Here is a 19297-nt window from a genome sequence, read left to right on the forward strand (position 1 = left end):
CAAAGTTGTGGACTGCACCTCCACCAGTAAACCACTTACCAGTAGAATACCACAAAGATCTGTGCTGGGCCCTCAACTGTATGGAAACTATTTATCTGAAGCCCAGGCAAAGGTAGACAGGCTGTGGTTTACCAACTTTGCAGATGATTGTTAAATGGATGCAGTCATATAAAGTCCCCCGATGATGTCAACATTACAGAAGGGGCTGACACAGACAACTGATTTAGTGCCAAACTCATGGGCTGAACCTTATATCAAACAAATGCCTCATTGTCCCCTTTGGCAATGAAGCACCACTGCTAATTATGATATACATATCACCCGTCTAAGCTCAAACACAGTGCTGTGAGACTTGGGAACACATGTTGGTAGAAGTCTACACTTCAAACACTATGTATCCATAGTGGTGGAACACATATTCTATATTGCACACCTCATAAATAAAGCCATCACATCCAAGACCAGGGAAGTCATAGCTCTGCTGTAGTCTACCCTTAACATATGACTAATTGAGTACAATGTTCTCTTCTGACTGTACCTCACCACACACCTGCAAAAACTGGAGAAAACACAGAGGTTTGTGAATGGGAAAATCCAGGGCCTCCAAAACATGACATACATGGAAAGATTGAAAGACTTATCACTGTACTCAGTGTCACGTAGGCTGCTGAGAGGTGACCTATGCCTGTCCTACAGATCAGTCTCAGACCCTGACCTACTGGAAATGTTGGACATCTGCAAATCAAATGGAGCAAGAATAACTTGCTCCAGGGATATCAACCTAGCCTAACATAAACAGAACATGCTGGAGAGACAGATATATCTCCCAGCGATTGACACTCTTCTGTAATAGGTTCCCACTGCATGTGAAGCAGTGCTCCACAATGAACCCATTCAAATACCACAAAGATCTGTGCTGGGCCCTCAACTGTATGGAAACTATTTATCTGAAGCCCAGGCAAAGGTAGACAGGGTGTGGTTTACCAACTTTGCAGATGATTGTTAAATGGATGCAGTCATATAAAGTCCCCCGATGATGTCAACATTACAGAAGGGGCTGACACAGACAACTGATTTAGTGCCAAACTCATGGGCTGAACCTTATATCAAACAAATGCCTCATTGTCCCCTTTGGCAATGAAGCACCACTGCTAATTATGATATACATATCACCTGTCTAAGCTCAAACACAGTGCTGTGAGACTTGGGAACACATGTTGGTAGAAGTCTACACTTCAAACACTATGTATCCATAGTGGTGGAACACATATTCTATATTGCACACCTCATAAATAAAGCCATCACATCCAAGACCAGGGAAGTCATAGCTCTGCTGTAGTCTACCCTTAAAATATGACTAATTGAGTACAATGTTCTCTTCTGACTGTACCTCACCACACACCTGCAAAAACTGGAGAAAACACAGAGGTTTGTGAATGGGAAAATCCAGGGCCTCCAAAACATGACATACATGGAAAGATTGAAAGACTTATCACTGTACTCAGTGTCACGTAGGCTGCTGAGAGGTGACCTATGCCTGTCCTACAGATCAGTCTCAGACCCTGACCTACTGGAAATGTTGGACATCTGCAAATCAAATGGAGCAAGAATAACTTGCTCCAGGGATCTCAACCTAGCCTAACATAAACAGAACATGCTGGAGAGACAGATATATCTCCCAGCGATTGACACTCTTCTGTAATAGGTTCCCACTGCATGTGAAGCAGTGCTCCACAATGAACCCATTCAAGCACAACCTTGACAACTATATGGGTGATTTTAAATTCACCTCTGAGGTGGCACCTATGTCCCTCATGGACATGGCCATTTGGTGCTGGTCAAAAAATTGCTCTGCTAACAATGACCATCTAACTACACTCAATAAGAGTACTTGTGGTACTTGTGTTTTTACACAGCTAGGCCTGCAAACACCCTAGGGCCTTTAGGCTAGTAATCTCCTATGAATGCTTTAAGCCATGAACCTATGCAGGCCTCCCAATATTTTCTCTACCACATGGCCTGCTGATGTCATCCACTATAAGTTGACCTGCAGCATTACAAAAGTAAGACTTGTGCAATGGCACTTATATAAAGTACTGAATACTGTAGTCTGTGTACTTAGATAGGCAGGGATTATATTTTTACTGTAGTCAACTGGTGTGTGTGTGCACTTGCTTCACATTATAAAAAGAATTCTACACCAACATGTAGGACACTGTTATTGCCATATTCTCCTTAACAGACACTGCTGATGTCATCCGCTATAAGGTGTTGTGTGAGACACTCCAAGCCAGATGTGAGCTGTTCTGCTTGTCTTAAATACAGAGCACTGTAGTCTGTGTACTTAGATAAGTAGGGGTTGTATTATCACTGCAGTCAACTGGGGTGTGTGACCACTTGCTTGACATTATAGAAAGAATTCTACACCAACATGTAGGACACTGTTATTGCCAAATTCTCATCACCAGACACTGCTGATAAAGTGCTGTCTTAGACTCTCCAAGTTAGACTTGAGCTGTGGCACTTGTCTTAAATACAGAGTTCTGTAGTCTGTATACTTAGATGTTCTCGGTACAGTCATCTGGTGTGTGTGTGTGTGTGTGTGTGTGTGTGTGTGTGTGTGTGTGTGTGTGTGTGTGTGTGTGTGTTTGTGTGCGCATATGCTTGACATTACAGGCAGCTTTCATATGGGACACTGTTATTGCTATGTTCTCATCACCAGACACTGATGATGTCATGAGCTATATCTGATTTGTGGATGTGCACTGTTCCCACTAGGGCAGGGTCAGAGACTGGCGTGGAGGCTGGGCAGAAGTCACCTTAACCGACATGTTACAGATTACAGTAATATGAATTTCAGTCTATCCACGTACCTCATGCCATGGTTTGTATGCACTGTGTTTTCTTGGTGAGTATCTTGTGTGATTTGTCCAGCAGCTGCATGTGTCTAGACAGGTACATGCAAAAAAGTGCCTTATACTCTGTACTAGTGTTATGATGAGGTTTGAGTACAGTGCTGCATTATAATCCTGAGATTTGAATACGATGGTGAGACTTATGATGTGCACAGCATAGGCTTTCAACACCAGTGTGGACACTTGGTGGTCAAAGTTCAGAGTGCTACTGTATGTATGTGTATTCCCAGTGCTTGCATCATTTGATTTCAGCATAGCGGGACTGTTGTCAATGCTGTAATTAGTAGGGAATTCTACTTTGCAGAAGGCCAAAATAAATACACATTTTTGCATTTATTTGTAGAACATGTGGCTTTGTTATAAATCATTTGTCTGTGTTAACCCCTCCTGTAGTATATCATCATAAGTGGACTCATTGCAAGAATCAGCAAACATGGTAAGCCAAAGGTCATATAATTTAGCCTGAACTTTTGAGAAATAGATTCCAAACAGTAAAGGGCCAAGTACAGATCCCTGTGGTACACCAGTGGTAAAAGGTCTACTAGTACAGGTTGATTTACCAACTTTCAAAGTAATTGTTCTGTCAGGGAGCCAATTGGTTACCCATCTAGTAACATGAGGCTTAATCCCCAGCTGGGAGAGTTTCTAAATGATCCCTGCATGGGGGATTGTGTTCAATCCCTAGGCCAGTTGAGGATAGCCAGTATGCACTGTCTTACCTTCATCCAGGCCTATGAAACAGACTCAATGGGCTGTGACAACATCACAGGTGACCTATCATGTGACTTAGCAAATACACCTTCCTGATGCAGAACACTTCAACATCCCTCCGCACAGACTATGTTACTATAGAAGGGTGTTTTCAACATGCATCCATGTGATTTGGGGTGCAGCACCTGATGCAGGCATGATAGAGACATCCAGACTCTCTGTATCGTTGAGGTAGATCAACATGTCATCATTGACCTTTTCTAAATGGGGACTAGTGATATTTCGGCTGCATGCAATAGATCGGTGTGAGCTGTTAATACTACATGTCTGTTACATCAGTTAGATGTCCTCAAAGAGGTCGTAGAGGGCATGCAAGATGACAACACTATCAGCCTTTTTAACCTGACAAGGACAAGTCATTTCACACATATCCATACTGAGGTATTCACTCAACACTGTCTGATCTGGCCATATATACCTATATCACCAAGTGGGTAGACAAGTATATCACATACATGGTATCTAAATATGTTGACATTTGTGAAGTGATCTATATCTCAGATCCAGTGATCAAATACATACATCAGGGCTGTCTGCCCTTTCCTGTCCATTATTTAAAAGACTGACATCACAGATTACATACACATCCTGTGTCCAAACAGCTGCCTGAAGAACCACAGATTGTGAACAATCATTGACTCCAGCTGTGATATTAGTATAATACATTCAATATCAATACACACCAAAGACTGCGGCCATAGGCATGACAACACCTGCAATGACAAGAAAACACAGGGGGATTTGTTACGTCAGGAAAACAAACACACAACCTAAGTATAATGTAGACAGCAAAGCCTATAATCAGACCAATAAGTATGTCACCTGTTTCCTGGGGTAGATGATAAGTGGAACATCTACTAGCATATGGTCACAGTGCTGACTACTCCCTTGAATGTAACACAACTACTGAGTCTGTGAAGGACATCCACACCTGAGGCCATAATAACTCCATAGTTCACAGTCTCCATCACACCAATAACAAATGCAACACCTTTGTGACATTCAGCTGTCACACATCTTATTGGTCATACCTAGGTATTCTTTTTGTGGCATAAACATTACTGTCTTATAATGCAGAACCCCCATCAAATTGTTACCCCAGATGCATGTGTGCTACCTGTTCTGGTGATGCACACAGTACTTACATAGGTTTCTGACAAAATTAATGGCATGAGTAACATTCTTGACAGAGTGGATCGTGCTCTATGTATATAGGTCTAGTATGATCCATCAAAATTACAGTCCATCGGACTGCAATTTTGCGAGTCCGTTTTTGCAAAAGTGCATTATTAAGAAATGCACTTCTGTGAAAACTGACTAACCGAAACAAAAAATAATTAAAAAAGTACACTAAACACATGTATGCAGGGGGTAAGTGTGCCCCCCACACTCCCACAACTTATATATACTAACTCCAAGATCGCACTACAGTGAGGAAAAGGTAATATTCCCTTATCCTCACTGTACCACAATCTACAACAACAAGATTCCCTCCCATACACCACTGAAAAACACTGCACCTGCACCACCACAGGATCCCAGAGCCAGCAACATCACATCACTGAACAGATTCCTGCAAAAGTGCATTTTTGGATAAATGCACTTTCATGAAAACAGACTCGTGAAATTGCAATTTGATGAACTGTAATTTCAATGGTCAAAGTAGACCATATATATGTGCGCACCAGTCAGCAAATATGTATTGATCATTATGTCACATACATGTATAGCGGTCTCCCTTATAATACCTGCAGCAGCTTTTACAGTGCCTGGAGAGTGTGCATGATTACTCATCATAATAGTTTTCCAAGTGTGTTTGTGCATAATCACCTCTGATCACTCAAAATCACATATGTTATGTCAGAGGGATGGAATTACTAGTGGTATTATTGTGATATTGTCTATGACTGTGCTTGATTCTTTTCATGTCATCTATGAGCCTTTACCTGTGTCCCACTTGCTTGGAGACCTCTGCAAAGATTACACTCATTCAGGCACATCAGTTTGCACAGCTTCACAATAAGTACCCTACCTCAATTGTATGTAACACCCCTGAAAGATGTTTTCTGTATTATTCATGTAAGGATGCTTATCTCACACAGACATCCTCCCCATTGTTATATCACCTTGTGTGACTGCAACATAATGCATATTTTCACTGTGCAGTCTCTACTGCACTAGATTGATAATGTGATTGGTGTTGTTGCTACAACCATTTTCCACTGACATGCCTTCATCTGCTGAACATCAGGTTGTTTCATCTGTCCTTTTTCCATGTATTCATTCCTTCCATATTCAATGCACACACTTCCCTTGACTATTTATTTTACATGCCAGTCCATGTATCTTGAACCTACAATTGAACTAAAAAGTACAAATGCACCAGCACTTAAAAGGCTTTATAAGAGGTGGTTAAAGAAATCTATGGACAACAAATGTAAAGATAGTTGTATCTTCACTTTTACTGTTGACTATTACAGCATCATTAATATTATTAGAGAGAATTGGGCCATAATTACTGAAAGCTCATATTTAATGGACATCCTTGGAGAAGCTCCTTCCTTTGTGTATAGGAAAGTCAGGAACATCAGTTGTTAGGTTGAAGGTAGGCCAAGACCAAGGGTACATGCACCAATATGTGTGGAACCAACTGTGTCTTTTGTCAGCACATACAGGAGCGAGACATGTTTTTTCTGCCCTTTTTTAAAGAAAATGATTAAAACCAGCACAGGAGGTGGCTGTACTCAATGCAGGTGGTTTACAGGGCTAGCTACAATGACTGTTAAGCATTTTATGTGGGGAAAAATCCTCAACGGACTTAAAAGGGTTTCTGGCCATCTTTCTGAAATTAGAGCTAAGTGCAAGAATAACACACTTGCTTTGCACCTAGAGCTACATAAAAGGCATACTGGCTTTAAATTTCAAAATATTGAATGTGTGGATCTTTTGGAACTAAAAGGAGACAGCCGTAATCTTTTAGAAAAACATGAACTACTGTGGCAGCTGTAACTGAACTCTTTTAGATAACCAAAGCTTAATTATTATTGCTCCATAAAAAGCATCCTAGACCTCAGGAAATTGCCAACTGTTTAAACGACTATTAAAAAGACTATTAAAAGATGGCTATGGGACTAATTAATGCTGACATTACTTGCTTATATTGTGTTTAAAAACAAATATCAAACACAGTTTACTTTTTTTAGCACTAACTTACAATGTTATAAAGGACATACTGTAGGTGTGTCATGTATACATTAACCATTTTTGATAGCTCCACATTAAATGCTACTTTACATTTTAAACTGAACACTTTTGTTACACATTTTCCTTTAGGCAATGAAATTCTGATAGTGCACATAATGTGCATGGATCCAATCTTTTTCTTTCTGTTTTAAAGGTTGCAGTTACTCTTGAGTGCACTCTTACACTCAAACTAAATGTTTTCTTAGATGCCACACTTTAACAAATCCCCATGTCCGTAGTGCTTTATTTTTAACATTTATCACTGTATTTCCAGCTTAGCAATTATTTTTGTGTTTTTCATTCTACTTAGGTTTTCAGTTGTAGATCTGTATGCATTTTCATTCATATTATGATTTGTTTTTGACACACAAACCTGATGAAGTATTTATTTGATATCAAAGAGATCTGTGTTGAGTTGTATATTTATTAATATTTATTCTTTTAGATGTCTAGTGGTAGATATTTTTGTTAGTCAGTCATTCACTTTTTTTGTCAGTCAGTCATTTTTTTAGTTAGTTTGTTAATTTTAGTTTTGGATTAGTTGGTTAGCCTATACAAAGTGTTAATAAACTGTTCTTAGATTGCAATTTATCTCTAGCTTGTTAGCTTCAGTTTCGGTAGCACAGCCTCTGATTATACTATGGTGTTAAGACGGAAGGGGGATTTGGCTAAAGGAATAGCACAATCATGACCTTTCACACACGCACACACAAACCAGCACATAAGCACACACACACATACATCTACCTAACTATCTCAGCTTTACTACAGGATATGTGCCCAAAGAATGGCGTACAGCAACAGTGGTCCCTCTCCATAAAGGTGGTGCCTCAACGGATCCTGGAAACTATCGCCCCATAAGCCTGACTAGCTTGGTCTGCAAAGCTATGGAAAGGATCATCATGGAACTCATAAATAAAGATATTGGGGACCTACAGACACTGGATCCTACCCAGTTCAGCTTTGTTAAGGGCAGATCCTGCCTCTTAAACCTGGTTGATTTCTTTGAAACAGTCAACAAGGCCATTGACGAGGGGAAGGTGGTCCACACAGCCTACCTGGACCTCACAAAAGCCTTCGATACAATACCCCACTCGGGCATTATAGATAAGCTCACCAGCTTAAATATAACCCCCTATGTCACTAGATGGATTGCAAACTGGCTGAAGGACAGAACCCACATGGTTAGAATTGCTGGAGCCATGTCAGTCTCCAAACCAGTTACAAGTGGTGTCCCACAAGGCTCAGTCCTGGGACCTCTCTTGTTCGGTATATATTTCTCGGAGGTACAGGCCAACACTGAAGGACTGAGGCTGACCAAGTTCATAGATGACTGCAAACTGGGCACCATAATCGACTCTCCAGCCGACACAAGCATCCTCCAAAAGGGCCTCATAGAAACAGACAACTGGTGCCAGAGCCATGACCTCAAGCTAAATGCCAAAAAGTGTATAGTCAGCCCCTTTGGCAAAAACAAAGTGCCCAAAATTACCACATAGGTGGTAATCCATTAAGTACAGAAGAAGTAATTAGGGACCTGGGGACCCAAGTTGATAGCAATCTCTCATTTGACAACCACATAGCCAAAGTGGTTAGAAAAACATTTTATATAGCCCACCTAATCATGAAGGGATTCACATCTAGATCAGGGGAGGTCATCGTGCCTCTTTACTCATCCCTCATCAGGCCCATAATTGAGTACAATGCCCCTTTTGGGATGTACCTTACCAGACACCTGCAGCAACTGGAAAGACCCCAAAAGTACCTCACCAAGAGGATCAAAGGGCTCAAACAGATGCCATATGCTGCCCGGTTAAAGAAACTCCAGCTCTACTCAGTGGCATACCACCTGTTCAGAGGCGATCTGTGCCTGATGTATAAAGCCATGTCCAACCCGGAATTAATGGACATGCTGCAGCTCAGAAAATCCAAATCCGATCGAGCTACGCTCGAGAGACTTGAACCTCAGCACTGAAATAAATAGGACATGCTGGAGGGACAGATTCATAACCCAGAGGCTCCCTTCACTCTGGAATAAAATCCCAGTCCAGGTTAGGCAGAGTCCCTCATTGACTCTCTTCAAGAGGAATCTTGATGAGTGGATGGGAGATCGTAGGTTTACCATGGGTATCACTTCTGTGTCACTGTTAGACAGAGGCACAGTATACTAACCTCGAAAAAGGGCATAGCAAAGTAAATTTAAAATGGGTGGCGAAAGCCAAACACATTCTGGCTAGGCTTATAAATGCCCTAGGGCAGATAGCCTAGTATGAACCTATGAACCTATGAACAAACATAACAACACACACAAACACAACATTACACACAAACACACCTACCCTACCCCCACACCCCCTACCTATATATTCTAACTCCAAGGTCACACTAAACACACGAACACACAAAAAACACCACTACACACTCACACACACTAAAATCCCTACCCAATACCCTTACTCAAACACCACTTACCTGAAACCCCAGATAAATCCACAAACCACACCACACATCACGAACGGGACACCATGATAGTGGATTCAACATTTCTGCATTCGACATAGTGCAGTTTTGCGTAACTGCACTTTAAACTATTCAGTCTCGACGTACTGAAATTTGACATTTCAGTACTTCGAGATTGTCTAGTGAATTTATATATATATATATATATATATATATATATATATATATATATATATATATATATATATATATATATATATATATATATATATATATATATATATATATATATATATATATATATATATATATATATATATATATATATATATATATATATATATATTTAAGTTTACTTGGTGATAATGCCAGCACTGAAGAAGTTCTGTTTTTAGGAACAAAACCTGGTTTGCTGTCACAGTGTTTGCAAGCATTAAAATTTGATTCTGCAAATAACAAAGAGGTATCCAGTAATGAACCCCATGAAACAGCAAAAACTCCTAACTGAAGAAAACGTGGAGACAAGGCTAAGAAGACCAACCATTCAATTTCAGGATAACACAGCTTTAATTTAGAATATATAATTAAGTGCTTTCACAATGATAACATTGCTTCTTCTGAAGAAACCACACTCTTAATAATATTGTTCAGTCTCAAACTTCATGCTGGTTTTGTACCAAGCTAATGGAGAACAGCGACAGTCATTCTCCTACATAATGGAGGACCTTCCACAGACCCAGGCAAATACAGACCCATAAGTCTGACCAGCATCATATGCAAAACCATGCTAAGAGTTATCATAGAACTAATCAATCAGGAAATAAGGAACCTCTAAACACTGGAGCCATCTCATCATAAATTCATCAAGGGCAGGTCATGCTTACTCAGTCTGCTGGATTTTATTTTTGAAAAAGTCACCAAAGCAATACGTTAAGGCAGAATTGTACTCACCACATACCTCAAACTGGCCTAGGCTTTTGACTCAATTCTCCACTCATGCGTAGTAGAAAAGCTAAATAAACTAGGGGAAAAAAACCCTGGGCACCCAGTGGCTTTTCAACTGGCTCACACATAGAATGCAGGTAATCAAAATAAATAAAAAGAGAGTAGTCACTGGTGGAGACCCAAGAGTTTTGTGCTGTGACCTCTTCTGTTTGGCATCTACTTTTTTGAAGTAAAAGCCAGTACCAAAGGGCTCTGACTGACTAAGACTGCAGATGACTAAAGCTAGGAGCAGTTACTGAATCCCCAAATGATTAAGCCATCATGTAGGAAGGTTTATCTGAAATAAATTACTGGTGCTAAAATTATAGACTGAAACTAAATGCCAAAGAAATGCATTATTGTATCCTTTGGGAAGTCTTCTACCCCATGGATCTACCGCATTGACAATACATCCCCAAGAATTGACCCAGTTGTTTGGGATCTGGGAACTTATGTGGGCAGTGACCTAACTTTTGACCAACATGTGTCCATTGCTCTAAGAAAGCCCATCGAGGTCACACAACTTATAAACAAAGTGATTGTGTGTAGATCTAAGGGTGTCATCGCCCCCCTTTATTCAGCCCTCATTAAGTGAGTCATGGAATATAATGCCCCTTTGGAATACATCTGCTCAGACACATGCAACAACTGGAATGCCCACAGAGATACCTTACTAAAAGGATGCAAGGCTTAACAAAATGTCCTACATGGATTGATTCAAAGCCCTGTCACTATACTCAGTATCCTACACACTACTAAGAGTTGACATATGTCTGGCATACAAAACATCCTCTGACCTATTATGGGTGGATTTACTGCACATCATCAAGTCAAATGACATCAGAACTACTCAGTCTAGAGATCTCTTATGCAACATCATCAGAATAGTTTGTAGGGGCAATTATATCTCGCAGAGGATACACTACTCTGGATCAGACTCACCATCCACATAAAACAAAGTTCATCCCTGTTTATATTCAGGTGCAAGTTAGATATATAGATGGGAAACAGAACATTTACCCCAGGACTGCTCCCTACATTACTAAAGGAAAGCGGCAGCTCCTAAATACTTTATTCCATATATGGGTCCCTTCAAATTATCTATGGTATGATCCCAAATATTCTCATTAGAGATAGTATATAATTATCAACCATAGGATGTGTAATGTGAATCTATAACTAAATGAGATAGGTTATTTTGAGCGCAAAAAGCAAAAATGGCTAGGCTTAAAATGGTCCACAAGGTCAGCTAGCCTAGCACTTACCTATGAACCTATAAATCCAGGAAGAGAAAAATGCCTATAAACTCATGAAGAGAAAAATGCCAAAGAAGCTGAAAAGTATGGTGAACAAAGCAGTGGTGCAAACAGTGCTTCTGTGTAGCCCAGAAACCTGGCATTGAAAGCAAATCAGCTGGGAAAGCTTAAGGTAATAGAGTTGTGTCTGAGCTGGGTAGTAGAATGCACACTATGGAAAAAATAAAGAAATTAATACATCATAGCAGAAGCCATAACAACCCCATTTGCAGGGAATGTCAAGTAGAGTAGATTGCAGTAGTTCAGTCATATGTGCAGAAAAGCAGATGATTTGTTAAAGAAGATTGCATGATTGAAAAGCTGTAGGAGTCATGCATGACTCTCAAAGAAGGAAGCAGAGTGGCCCTGAATAGAAATAGTGGTGACAGTTGACTCAACACCCTATTCACCATGTAGAAATAGGAAAAGGGGGATGATGGTAGTGGTGATGATGATTATGATCTGTTGTACACACACACACACACACACACATATATATATATATATATATATATATATATATATATATATATATATATTTTTTTTTTTTTCACACATTTTGCATTACAGACATTGACAGTTGTATGTATAGAGTGGCAACTGCTAATGGTGAGGCAATTCTGCCCATGGCCTCATAAATTCCATTATTTCTTTCCTGAGATTTTTTTTCTGATAAATCATTGCATCCATTTGAAAAATGTCTACAGTTTCAAGTGATATATGCTTGGCAAAAAGTGAATGTGCAAGCATAATTAATCATTTGTTTGCAGGCAACAGTGCTGCACAGCAAATGCACAAATATGCATCAGAATATCTGAAAACATGATTTGTTTTCCTAAAGTTTTCATCACAGACTCAGGTACTATATGTCTTTTACATATTAAGTTCCCTATATGTACAATCTACATTGCTGCTACAATTACATTTTATACTTCTGCTTTAAGCCTGTTAACTTTCTATGCTTTACTCATCAGTAGCTTTACTTTACTTTTTCTGACTGCAGCATGATTCTGCCATTTTTTAAGCTATAATGCACTCTTATGCAAACAGGACTCTGGAATACTATTACTGGAGAATATAACAAATGCCCACAGAGTAAAATAATTATCCTCCATTTTCTGCAGAACTGTCAAACACTATTAATCTTAAGGATACGAAAATGTAGAACATTTGTCTTAGATGTATGTCCCTGAAGGAATAAGTTTGCCATGTGTGCCGAGAAACCTGAATGAAAAAAGTTCATACCTGATCAACTAAAAACGTAAAAGAATGTGCAATCTGGTATCAAGAGAAACAGTGCCGTACAGACTAATCCTAAAACATAAAGAAGGGACTTATCTATTAGGTTATATATATAATCATACGCTACTTTTCAAAGTAACAAGAAGTGAGATGTGGATTAGACCCCCCCACACAAAAACATAATAGAGAATGGTTCACAAGAAAATACAAAGTATCCCTGTTGTATCTTTTGTCCATATAGTAGTGATTCCATTTCTTTTAGTCAATATTATGCAGTTCAATATCCATCTTGATTCATGGCAGTCTACGTGTTACAGTAAACTTAATTAGATCTACGGGACCAACTTTTATAAAAGTTGAGTAGTTAATAACTATTTCATAAAAAGCAAGTATTCGACAAAAAGATCAGACAAACTATGGTCAGTGTATTTCATAAAAATTCCTTATTTGAAGGCATAAAGAGGATAGCACAAGAAAGAAACACTATTCTAAGTCAGCTCCTTCAAAACTTATTTATCAGCCTTGTGTCTGCATTGCTGATAGGGTAAACAAACTCAAACTGATTAAAAGCAGGCAGTGACATTCAGTTGTTTTTTCTACGTTTTAGTTACATGACTTTAGGATATAATATTGTGTTGTTATGTTCTGGCAGAGGATAGGGAAATGCAGCACTATGGAAGTGAACATATCTTGCCAGCTTTTTCAAATTCTCTTGGCATTTGATGAAAGCTAAACATATTATGCAAAAAAAAATCAACTTTGAATCTAAATCCCAGCAATAAGGTATGGCTAGCAGAAAAATCCATCAGGACACAGAAAACAAAACATAGTTTTTGAATAGATTTTGTCTGGAATATTTTGTAATTTTACAGTTAATCATCTTATTAGCAGGAGGTATGTGGCAGCAAAATACAGATCAGATCGTCAGCCACCACTTATCATGTTGTGTTAACTTAAACAACTCTAGAAAGTAGCAGAATAATTGTTATGATTAATTCCAACAACAACTACACCTATCAGGTTCACAGTTTGATGCACTTGCCTGCTATTTCAACAATGTTTTATAACAGGAGGAAAGTACTTTTTTCCCGGAGCAAATTTGTTGACCAAGTTGTTTTTTTTTGTTATAGTAAGACAAAATCAAAGATGTATTAGGTATATGTGATACTCTATAAGGTTCAGTAGTTCCTAGTAAAGAAAATAACATTTGTCATCTTTCTGCAGACTCTGACACAGTGCATAAAATCTGCTGAAGTCTCAAAACTATAGTTTTATCTCTGAGGCTAAGAGTAAACTGTAGTCTTCACACGTTACAATACATGCATACAGATTGTTAGAATCTGTGACTGTAATTAGCACAATAGATTTTAAGGCCTTAATTGCTTTAGTCTAGCTGTCTCAATTCCATAAATATATCTTAAAGCATGAGTCATCTTGGCCTACTTAAGACATCTTACACAGTAACTCATCATTTACTAAAGTCACTGAATAAATCTATTGGAATTCCTAGGTGGCATTGGCATCCTTTTTCTCTCCTATTCCATTATGCAAGGGTAAGGAGGACATCAGTTAGGAACATAAAACAGAATGATTTTATTAAATAATGTGGACAGTTTTATAACTTAACACACCATCACAAAAGAGACATTCTTTAACAGTACTTTTTACCTAACTTATTGTCACCTGAAATTAACTAGTACTTCATCTCAAATTTGAAATACTGCATACTTCCATGTTTTGGAATAATATTTAATTGGTTTCTGCTATTTGGTATCATTTATTGCTCACTGTACCTCTTTCTGCATACCTGCATTTTGTGCTGAATATATGTTGCCGACTCTTATACCTCATATGAAAAGGTAACTAATGTGTTAACAATATGAATTTGTTATGCATGCTCAATAAAAATCAGTAAATCAGCAGATAGATATGCATATTAATGGTGCTCAGATGTGCAGAAAAGATATAAAGATAAAGAAAGATAGTGCGACAAAGTGTAAGCCATAACAAGACTTAAATATTTGTAACAGCATATAAGTGTACCGAGTGTTAAACAGTCAGAGCATGTACTTGATGAGCAGGTTCAGTTATGTAGGTTCTATATACACTACTCAGTCAAATGATACAAAACAAAATACAAACAACCAATTCACATCCATAATGAGGAACATAAGTAAAAATAAATATAAAAGTAGATGAGGAGATTTCAAGCAGTCCACATGTTCATGCTTTGAATTAAATTAGAAGTGTAGTGAAAATATGGCATATGGGGATTACATGTTTCATTGCCCAGCATTAGACAAGCCTATCATATGGTGCGTGCTTTCTCTCAAAAAGAGTAAGACTTCCTTGAGGCTTGTAGAACAGCAACCATGTTTATGTGAATCTGCATGTGTGCATGTGTGTGTGTGTGTGTGTGTGTGTGTGTGTGTGTGTGTGTGTGTGCGTGTGTGTGTGTGCATGTGTTTGTATGTGTGTGTGTGTGTGTGTGTATGGGCTGGATTCACAATGGCTTGCACGGAGTCTAAGAGTAGAGTAAGACTCCATGCAGCTATCATGTCCGACGAGTGATCCAGGAACAGCCTGTAGGGGCGTGTAAGAGAGCTCCTAAAACTGCTCTTACACGGACAGGGCCAGGACATGCAAATTACCTCAATTGCAGCTGAAAGGCATGCAAATGAGGTAGATTTGTGATCCAGGAAACCTGAACCTGTCCGAGTAAGAGTAGTGTTATTTGCAGAAATGTACTCAGTTGACAACTGAGTACCGTTCTGCAAATAGCAAAACGGAGCCATGACAGCTCCAAATAAAGGTTGCATCCAGTAGAGGAAGCATGCCAATGGCCAAATATATGGCCATTGGCAATGTTACCCAATGCAAAATGAAAAAAAAGTAATTTATTTTTTTTTTCCGATTTTCCATGTTTAAGCATAGCGCAGCGTCGCGCAAACGGGCTGTGCTCAAAAAAACAGAAAAATAAAAATTAAAACCCACAAATGTGGATTTTATGGGGATTTGTATTGTACAATGCAAGGCAATGGCAGGCTGAAGACAACATGGCTACCGAGTAGGGGTTGCTAAGGGGGGAACCCAGTCTAAAAGATGTAACCAAGCATTAGTAGGCAATCCTATGCAAATGAGGGTAAGGATAGTGAATCCCAAGTCTACGTAGCAAATGAGCACAGTCAGTGGAGTGTAAGACTAGCATAAGGGGAGTAACAGAGTAGGACATAGGTGACATCAGGAGGGGGTATGTATGAAAGAAGATAATCTCATTGGAGCAGAGTGTCATGTGTTAGCTGTCAGTTGTTCATACTGGAAGAGGTGTGTCATCAGGTATCCTAGCTAAAGTCAAGAAATAGAAGGTGCACACTGTGGGTATCACCAAAGTTTCTTGAAAAATGCTTGCAATGTGTATGCGAGTGTGTGCGCGCCTGAAAACCCGAGTAAGACAGTGTGTGTGCGTGGAAGAGTCAGTGCGCATGTTTAAGCTGGAGTAAACATGTATAAGGCAGTTTAAAGTCTTGTAAGTGCCTCTGCACTTGTGTCCACGCATTTAGGCAGGAATTAGCTGGTGTAAATCCGTCTAAGCCTGTGTGCATGCATGTTAGCATGTGTATGCGTGTCTGCGCTAGTGTGCGTGGCGCTGCCCCCTGAGGAAATGGAAAGTGAAAAGGAAGCACAACAAACAGTAGGAAGTTAACCAGGGAGAGTCAATAGAGCTAGCAGGTGGAAATAATCAGAATCAGGCAATTACACAGGCAGTAAACCAGCCCAGCCCAGCACTTAAAACTCTGCAAACAACTGTTCACCATGTATTGCTCAGAGAGACTGCAGCACTGCAGTAAGCTAAGAGAAGTGAATACTGAAAAGGCTTAACTGAGACAAAGAAATGTTAGGGGCTGCCATTGCTGTAATAAATCGACATATGCAACATGCTGAGGGTGGTGACAATGGGAATGCTGCCAACCAACCCCCAGTGAGGAGATGGAGAAGAGTGTACAGGCTCAGGGTAACCTACCAGGGACTACATGAGCTGGAGATAGTGGAGCGCTATAGAGTGGACAGAGACCTCATGCAGCAAATTGTTGAGCTGTGCAAGCCACGCCTCACACACAGAACCAACAGAGGGGAACCCATTCTAGTAGAAACCAAGGTATGTGTTGGCCTATGAATACTAGCAACAGGTACCTTCCAGAGACCAACTGGTGATATGATGGGGATATCACAGGCATCAGCATCAAGGGTACTGCACCACTTTCTGGATACCATGTTAGCACATGTAGGTGATCATGTATATTTCCCCAATTCCCGTGAGGTATTGGCCAGCAATATGAGTCTCTTCCAGCATATAGAGGAATACCCTGAGATAGTGGGTGCAATAGACTGCACGCACATACGTATCAAAGCACCAGTCGGTGAGCGGGGTAGGGTCTACTTCAACTGCAAGGGCTTCCCCTCCATCAACTGCCAGGTGATGTGTGATACCAAGGGCATAATACTGAATGTGTGTGCTGGCTGCCCTGGAAGCTACCATGATTCCCATATCTGGCATCTGACGCAGCTGTACCAGACATTTGCCAATGGGGACATCCCACATGGTCACCTAGTGGGGCATGCTGGCTATGCACTGGAGACGTGGCTGATGACACCCATCAGAAATGCACACAAACCTGAACAGGAATGCCATAATGAGGCACACGCACAAACACGAAATGTAATTGAGCATGTGTTTGGGCTGCTCAAGTCACGGTTCCGGTGCCTGGACACATCTGGTGGAGCCTTGCAGTACACTCCAACTACATGTACCCAGACTGTCATGGTATGTGCTATGCTACATAATATGATTCTGCGAAAACAGCTACAGCAGGACCAGCATAGGCCTGGCCCAAACAGCCCCCCACCAATGCCAAGGTCATCACAGGCAGAGCGTGACTCTGAGGAGGAACAACCTGAGCCTGCCCCAGTAGGCAGAAGGAGGCGTGCCCACTATGCTTTGTCCTTGGCAAAGAGGCAACGCATAGCACATACACTGGCTCAGTAGGAACCTTGGAAATGATACCTCTCTCTGACACACACATATAGTAAAAGGGATGCCTAAGTTGACACTACCTGCTTCAAACATGTACAGGGAGTGTAGTATGTGCATCCTATATAGGCAGCCCTGCAGAACCACCTGAGGCATGATTGCCATGTGTCAAGCAATTTAAGGCAGTGCTAAACAGCATTTACAACCATGTAGTATATGCAAACAGAATACACACAGCAGCTAGTAACTGTGGTCAGTGTCGAGTGATAATGGGCAAAGTCCAGCAAAGTTGGTGAATATACAGCAATGTCGGACAAGCCTGATCTAAGTAGGGCATAGCAGAATAAAAGCCAACATGCTCATATTTGCTTAACTGCCCCTTAAGCAGTCTGGTCTGCTCAGTATGGAAATATAAAGCAGTGATGGGCCTCAAACCCAGGATACTGTGCACCATAGTTAAAGTACTGAACCACTAAATCATGACAGCATTGCACTGTTCAGCCAGTATGAAGGAATGTTGATAAGTCTATGCAAAGTATCTCATGGAATCCCTGCAGGCACAGCATAATCCCTGTTGAGTTATGACACAAAGGTGAGTCCTGCAGTAAGAACACAACTTGACTTCCAACAATCACAGTATAAATGTTAATATCGGTCATGTTCACACACATCCACAAATGTAGTGGACTTCAGATTGCAACATACTGAAAGGTCACACTGGGCATAATCACACACTTGGATAAATGAGACATATGTCAGGCAACAAAACATGCAAAGCCTGAACTGGGCATGCTCACACACTTAGGCCATGTCTGACTACAGCAGTGGGCCACACATCTGGCAGTTGCATGTGTTAACCCAAGAACCTCTCACTATCCAGCAATCCACCCTGTGCACACAGTTACATGACAACAGACACTTATATAATATAGTGGAACCCTGTCATGATCAAACATGTTCCACAGATACCTAAGTTGTTCATAGAAACTGGGAAAGCAAAGACGATAAAGACCTGCAAACAGTATCAGCAGTAAATATTGTGCATCCTAAGCAGAAGCATAGGTTCAGAGGTCGATAGTAGGCTATCTGCCCTAGGGTATGTACAAGCCTAGCCAGAGTGTCTTTGGCTTTTGCAGCCCTGTCAGAGTACTACACTGTGCCAGTGAATAGTAGGTCACACAAGATAGCCCATGTACATTTACACTACTGTGCCTCTGTCTAGCAGGGACACAGAAGAGATCCCAGGGGTGAATTTGCGATTTCTCATCCATGTGTCCAGATTTGGCTTGAAGAAGATCAGTGAGGGGCTATGTCTAATATGAATTGGGATTCTATTCCAGAGTGAGGGGAGCCTCTGG

The sequence above is a fragment of the Protopterus annectens genome, chromosome 3.part0 (genome assembly GCF_019279795.1).
Source record: "Protopterus annectens isolate FY-2018-M chromosome 3.part0, PAN1.0, whole genome shotgun sequence".
In the NCBI taxonomy this organism is placed as follows: domain Eukaryota; kingdom Metazoa; phylum Chordata; order Ceratodontiformes; family Protopteridae; genus Protopterus; species Protopterus annectens.